General features: G+C 38.8%; 1 pseudogene; it reads right to left on the bottom strand.

Moving 5' to 3' along the window:
• Positions 1 to 3,269: 3,269 nt before the first annotated feature.
• On the bottom strand, positions 3,270 to 4,479 carry LOC116900653 (annotated as a pseudogene).
• Positions 4,480 to 7,518: the final 3,039 nt, after the last annotated feature.

Below are 7,518 nucleotides of genomic sequence, written 5' to 3'. Positions count from 1 at the left end.
TGACACACAGGTTCAAGAGCAGGAATTAACTCTGAATTTAAAAAAAAAAAATTACTGTGTGGCTAAGGATACAACTTAGCACTTAAGGGTACTTCCTCCTCATCCAGAGGAATCAGTTCAGTTCTCAACATGCACAACCAGCCATAGAGTTGCTTGTACTCTCTTCTGCCTACTTTGGCAAACACAGGCATACACCCCCCCGCCCCCCCCCCACATGACACATATACAATGTCCAAATGATAAACATTTACAGGACACTCTTGGATCTCACACTATTTTTGAAAATGGAGGAATAATTGTCACAATTTTAGTGAATAAATATGAACTTGCATAGCCTAACTGTGGAAGGTAATGTTATACATCTACAGTATTGCTTCTCAAGTCACTTAATAAACTTCTTACAAAATTTCACCTAGCTTTAAATATGAACATCTTTGATACAAACCTAACTGGAAGCATATGGGCAAATAAAATAAATTGACCCAAAGAGTTGAAGCATGGATGTACAGCCCCAATAGCAATTGCCAAAAGATCCCTTTTCCTTCCAAGCTCATGCACATTACTTGTCATTTGTTTCCCTGATAACATCCATCCTGACTGGAGTGATATGGAATCTCTAAATAGTTTTCAATTTCATTTCCCTAATGGCAATGATGTTGAGCATTTTTAAATCTGTTTATAGTCCTTCCTTTAAGGAATCTTTATTCAGTTCCACATTCATTGTTTTACTTGGTTCTTCATCTCTGTCATTACTGGGTACCAGTAGATATGATTTAGATTGTTGAGGAAGAAAACCCATCAACTCTCTTACTCAGTTGTAGGTCTCGTGTGCAATGATACTGACCTTCCAGACAGACTCGTCAATGATGCAATAACAGTGAAACTGCCTTAAAGGGTAACCAAAGGATTTCTTATTGAATTCTAGGCCCACTCTACAAGAAGGAAGTCAAGCTTCTCAAAAGCACCCTACTCATGAATCTACTAATGCTTTGTTAATGGACATAAAACCTACTGCCTTCAAATTTTTCGAATTCATCCTGGAAACTAGTGCTTCCCTTAGCCTTGCACGGAGAAACAACTTTTCATAGTCACGATCAGGTAACTGTCAAAATGCTAAAAATAAATGACCAGTGAGTGTTCATCTCGAAAGCAGACATCTATACCATATCCATGAGGGCAAGTATCATTGTAAAAGAGGGACAAGAAAAGGCAGAAGACCAAGAACATGGGGAGAGATGATATGAAACCCTGTCTTATGACAGTGACATTATGATCATGTTCATGTAGTCACTGGATTTACCTTCACAAAGGCCTGCACAAAATGGGAACAACTCATAGGAGATGAGGAGATGGTTCAAGAGACCCAAACTTTTGCTGAGGAGTTTGGCAATGGATGGCTTCAGATGTGTGTCTATAGTGGTTTGTGGAGAAAATTTGTTTTTCTGTGGTAGCTACTGCTAAACTGCCCATGTTCTGGTAAATAACCCTCTACCTATCTTCATATAAGTAATTTAATCCAACTGACTGGATTAGAAAATAAGAAAACAAAAGAGGAAACTGGGAGAACTAATTGACAAAATTCAGCAGCCAGGGGAAAGAGACTAAGAAAGACTAATGAGGGATTCTGATCGCAGTATTATGATTGTCAAATTTTAAATGAACTGAAATGAAAAAAAAAAACAATTTAAAGCAATAGAATGTTTAGAAACGCTCATGACATGTAAAATAAAATGGCAGAAAATAATAAATCCTGCTTTTCTTCAGCCTATGAACTCCTCTGTTCATCATTTTTATGTGAGCTCACTCCAAGAAAGAGTTTTTAATTAACTCAATTTTAACTCAATTACTGTTATTAAAATTAAGCTTCACAGCTTTTAAGCTCCAAGTAAAATTGTATAAATATATTAAGGTTGATACCATCCATCAATTTAGCTGCAAAAGAATCTTCACATAAATCACTGAAATGCTTATTTATGGGGAAAATCAAATGCCTGGTGCTTTTACTACCTTAACATGGACTTCCACAAAGTAAGTGTAAAGATGTGAACACCCAGAATTAAAGAACAATGCACCCCAATAAAGCAAGTCCTTGCTGTTCATGGAAATAAACAAAAAAATATGTTGTGCTATATCTACAATTCCAGAAATTCACTATAAGCACTGGTTGGTATATTTTAATCAGGTAAATTTTATAGTGTGTGAATTATTCACCAATAAAAGTCATTAAATGAAGGAAAGAGAGAACCTAATTTAATTCTTCACAGTCTTATGAAACAGCTACAGGGCATCTGGTCATTATGAACAAATTCAGTCATTTTTAATTACTGAACTTTAAAAGGTTGAAAATAAAATTCGTATTAACGCATGCAAGTTTATACAGCATCCGAATGGGATCCGCAAAGGGGATTACTTTTACATTTGCCTGTTAATTCTAGTATGACTTGTAGTATTTGAGTTTCAGCTCTAAAATATTCAATTTATTAATTTTTTTGAGAGGATAAGAAAATCGCAAAAGATAACAATTATTTTGACAAGTAAACCATATGCACAAAGGTCATTTAGATTTTGGTCTGTCAAAGTAAGAATTTATTTTTTTCTTTTATTGAAAATAAGTATTTTCTCACATAATATACCCTGACTAAAGCCTCCCCTTCTACTCTTCCTAGTTTTTTCCCACTTCCCTTCTCATCTAGATCCACCCCCATTTCTGTCTCTATTAGAAAACAAAACAAAATATTCTAAGGGATAGTAATGAAATAAAATAAGGCAAAGCAACAACTAAAACATCAGAATTAGGAAAAAGAAGGAAATGAAATAGGTCACAAGAGAAGGCATAAGAAATTGAGACCCGCTAATTCACACACTCAAGAATTCCACAGACATATTAAACTGAAAGCCAATGACATATGAGCAAAGGATATGTAGTTTAAAAGGACAGAAGGGAATATATATATGTAATAAAAACAACAATAAGTTATTTTTGTGTATATTTGATCCTTGGCATGATATTATGAGACACGAAACTTCCAAAGATGTCATTGAGTTCATTTTCTTTTTTTTTTCAGTCCATCTTTTAATTTTTTTGAAAAAATCCTGACAATACAGAACTAAACTGAAATGTATTAATAATCCACTCTTACATTTCCATGACAAACAAAAATTCATGAGCCAAAACAAAACAAAACAAAACAAAAAACAAAAAACAAAAAAGCGGGGAGAAGCTTATAAAACTAAATATAGATATCTCATATTAACTGCTGAACAGAGAAAAGAATTAAAACACTTTAATTAAAAAATCATGAGTGGATGATAAAGTGTGTAGCAACTGAAAATTTACAAACTATTTAAAACCTGGAATCGCTGACTGATCAGAAACTACACAGATGGATCATGGGTGGTGGTGAACAGCAGAAAGGGATTATGGATGAATCTGCTCTGTTCTAGCTGCTCCCCATGCCACCTGTCTCCGGGGAAAGCCTGACATTGATTAGATACTGAGCCAGGTTAATGCTGGCAGCAGATCCAGTGATGGTAACCTGCCGATCAGTAGATCCTTCCACTGGGTTTGCAATTTTGATCTGCGCCCAGACATCTGACGGATCTCATTGATTTTGGTGCCCTGACGCCTAATTATGCAGCCAATCAAATCATTTGGAATGGTGAGTTCATGAGAAGTAGTTTGAGCAGATGCGTCCAAACCTGCCCAATAGCCTTTCACCTCTGGAGAGCTGGATTCAAGGCCACTGAATCTGGTGTTGCCATGTGTCATGGGAAAATGAGACTGTTGCATTGCTAACCGGTGCAGCTTGGTCAAATCTGGCTGTGGAATGGCATATTGTCCTTGAATGGTATAGGCCTGACCACCTGCAAAGATGACTGGAGAACTGGAGGGCTTGGGCAGGTACGGGATGGTCACGCCCTTCGGGGGACTGGGAGAGAGTCTTCAACATGACCACGCAGATCTGTTTGACACACTCAATGACGGATTGCGGAATGCCAGCAATAGTGATTGCCCGCTCAGTTGAGTTGGGGAGCATATCCCCTGCCACCTGGACCTGAGCCCCTGTACTCTCTCTTATTTCCTTGATCTTGCAACCACCTTTTCCAATAAGAGAGCCACACTGACTAGCAGGAACCACCAGCCATATGGTAACCCGGGGTCTACTGGCAGCTGTGCTATTGGTCATAAAGCTGCTTTTGTCCTCTTCCAGTTTGTCAATGATCATAGCAAAGGATTTGAATTAGAAGATGGCATTAGTCGGTCCAGCCAAAGTGATAATTCTCTCAGCACAATTCCCTTCTGAGATGTTGATACATGCACCACTCTCCTCACGCATCTTCTTAACAGATTCTCCGTTCTTTCCGATGATACTGCCAACTTCCTTTCCGTGCATAAGTAGCCTGATGGTGAGAGTGACATTTAATTCACCTTCAATCACACCAGTGTCCGTGTCTAGCAGTTACAGGGAGGTGGACTTTGAGTGGTCAAGTCTTTGGTTGCTGGTGAGAGTGAAAACTAAAAACTGGAGGTGCGAGCCAACTGAGGGGAAAAGGGGAACTGGCAGGAAGGGGAAGGGCAGGAGGCCAGGGGAGGAACAATAGGGGCGGGGCGGGAAGGAGAAGGGGCCCCCCTTGCTAGCGGGCGGAGGAGCGGGTGGAGGAGTAGGAAGTGGGAAAAAGAACCCGGGGCGGGGCGGGCGGAGGGCAGGCAGGCAGACAGGAGAGGGCAAAGGTTGCAGCTTGGGCTGCTGCCTCTGCTGGTCTGGGCGAGTTCATTTTCAATTAGCCATCTATTGCTGGAAACACAGCCTGCCTTTAAGAGCAGTTTGCTTCCTCAAGTGACAAGTTATTCCTCAATGAGTTTTCTTCTACCGGTGATTTATTCTATAGTGTTATTAAAATAATTTGTATTGGGTGTCAGTAGACTAATTTAAAGGATGTCAAAGAAATTTTCTTGGTACAACACAAGGTATATCCATTCACAAGGTGTTTGTATCTATTCACTTTCATGAAAAGTATGACTCTTACTGATTTTGAACATACACTAAGCATAGCTCTACAAGTTACAGGTATTCTGGGGATGAATGTTCCCATGCTACATAATGGGGACTTGTACTTTATGCTGCCCCACCATGATAGATACTCTGTACTTGGGCAGTCGTTCTTGTGAATCCCAACATACCTTTGCTAAAATTCTGGTCTCTGGCCTTGGGTCCATGTTTCCTTTCAAGAGCTCCATGAGATCCTCCCTACTTCAACCACAGATTTTTTTATAAAGCTGGGATTATATACTTAATTAAAAATCCTAAATATAAAATGTAAAAATTAAAAGTCTAAAAATTCCAAACAAAATTAATGCTAGCGCACTTGAAAGAATGCAGCTGGGCTGGGGATTTAGCTCAGTGGTAGAGCGCTTACCTAGGAAGCGCAAGGCCCTGGGTTCGGTCCCCAGCTCCGGAAAAAAAAGAACCAAAAAAAAAAAAAAGAAAGAATGCAGCTTTTTTTAAATCTTAAGTGAGGAGTTAAAAAGAAATAATATCATTTATCCTCCTAATTTTTTTAAATATCTAAGAAACAAATGTTATTTTAAAAATTAAAAAATAAATAAATGTTATTAATATTAATATATAATTGCTATATTATATTTTAAAAATAATATATACCAATAATGGTTGTATACCTTTGCTTTAACTTATACTAGTTTCAGTATCAAAAATTATATATCAAGCAGAGAAAAATATCTTCAGTTTCTCCATAAATTTTTCAGTGTGAAAGAGGTACTTGGCTGGATGAATGAATGAATGAATGAATGAGTGGATGGAGGGTTAGATGAGAGATAGGTAGATAGATACCTGATAGATACCTGCTTTATATGACTACTTTTCCAATGAATGCATGACTATTTCCATTTTTTAGGTATCCAATTGTGATGGTTTGTATATGTTCAACCCAGGGAATAGAAGGGTGTGGCCCTGTTGTAGTAGACGGTACTGTGAGTGTAGGCTTTAAGACCCTCATTTAAGACCCTGTCTGGAAGCAAATATTCTGCTAGCAGCCTTCAGATGAAGATGGAGAACTCTCAGTTCCTCCTGCACCATGCCTGCTTGGATATTGCCATGCTACCACCTTGATGATAACATGGACCTCTGAACCTGTAAGCCAGCCCCAATTAAATGTTGTCCTTAAAGAGTTGCCTTGTTCATGATGCTTGTTCACAGCAGTAAAACCCTAACTAAGATAGAAGTTGATACAAGGGATTAGGGTATTGTAGTGATTGGTCTAACCATGCTTTTGTTTGGAAGAATGTGGATTTGGGGACTTTGTATTTAGAAAGCAGTGGAATGCTTTAAATGGGGCTTAGTGAGCCATCCTAGTAAGAATATGGAAGACGTTGTTGCTATGAGTGATTTGAACTGTGCAGACTTGGATCAAGAGGTTTCCATGGAGAAGATCTTCAGTATGTGGCCTAGAGGCTGTTTTAGTGGTATTTTGGTAAAGAATATGTCTGCTTTTTGCCCTTGTCTGAAGAGTCTGCCTAAGGCTAAGGAGAAGAGTTTGAGATTAATAGCATTGACAAAAAGTCTCAGACATGCCCATCATAGACTTTGTTTCTGGCTAAGTCTCATGAAGAGATTTTGAATAACCACAGCAAGCTTAGAAAGGAAAAGTATAAAATATATTATTCAAGTATTAAAGGGGCACCAGGAAGTGAAATGGTGAAGAATCCTGTGAAGGATATTACATTGAATTAAGAGAATGGTGACATTGGGGCAAGATCCTACCCAGCTATATTTGGATCTAGGCACAGTACACACCTTTAATCCCAGGAGATAAAGCCAAGCATATCTCTGAGTTCAAGGCCAGCCTGAGACAGAGCAAGTTCTAGATGAAGAAAAGCTTAAATTCAGGTATGGCAGTAAGCACCTTTAATTCCAAATCTCTGAGTTCAAGGTCAATCTACAGAGCAAGATACAGGACAGTCAAATTTAGGCAGTGAAGGAATTGGAAAAGAGGAAGCTAGGGATTATATACTAGAACAAAGGGGCCATATTCCAGCTCCTGAAAGCAGCAGAGCTTGGCAGCATCAGCCATGTTGCTCTGGCCTTACAGTGAAAAATGGAAGGGACTACTGGGATAATTGATGCTGGTTGGCTGAAGCTAAGAAATTAGCTATGATTAAGAAGAGACCAGCATCACTGAGATAAAATCTTCTGGAAAGTATTTTCTCAGAGCACAAAGAAGCTATGTTTCAAAGATAGATTAAGGTTGTGTCTTCTTCTGCAGCTGTATTTGGTAATGATTAAGAGTCACCCATGTGGTACTGGTTTTGAAGGCATGAGGGAGTCATGAAGAACAGCTGAGACTTGGCACTGTGACAGGCCATGGAAGGCCATTGGTAAGGTGCATCCTCAGTTACAGGGTCATCCAAAGGATTTGAGACTTGGCACTGTGAAGAAAGTCTATAAAATTCTCTTGGTAAAGCCTAGTTGCAGCAGAAGCCCCTAGTGTATTGAAGAT

This window comes from Rattus rattus, chromosome 5 (genome assembly GCF_011064425.1).
Source record: "Rattus rattus isolate New Zealand chromosome 5, Rrattus_CSIRO_v1, whole genome shotgun sequence".
Lineage (NCBI taxonomy): Eukaryota > Metazoa > Chordata > Mammalia > Rodentia > Muridae > Rattus > Rattus rattus.
The sequence above is the reverse complement of the archived record's forward strand: the minus strand, read 5'-3'. Positions and strand labels throughout refer to the sequence as shown.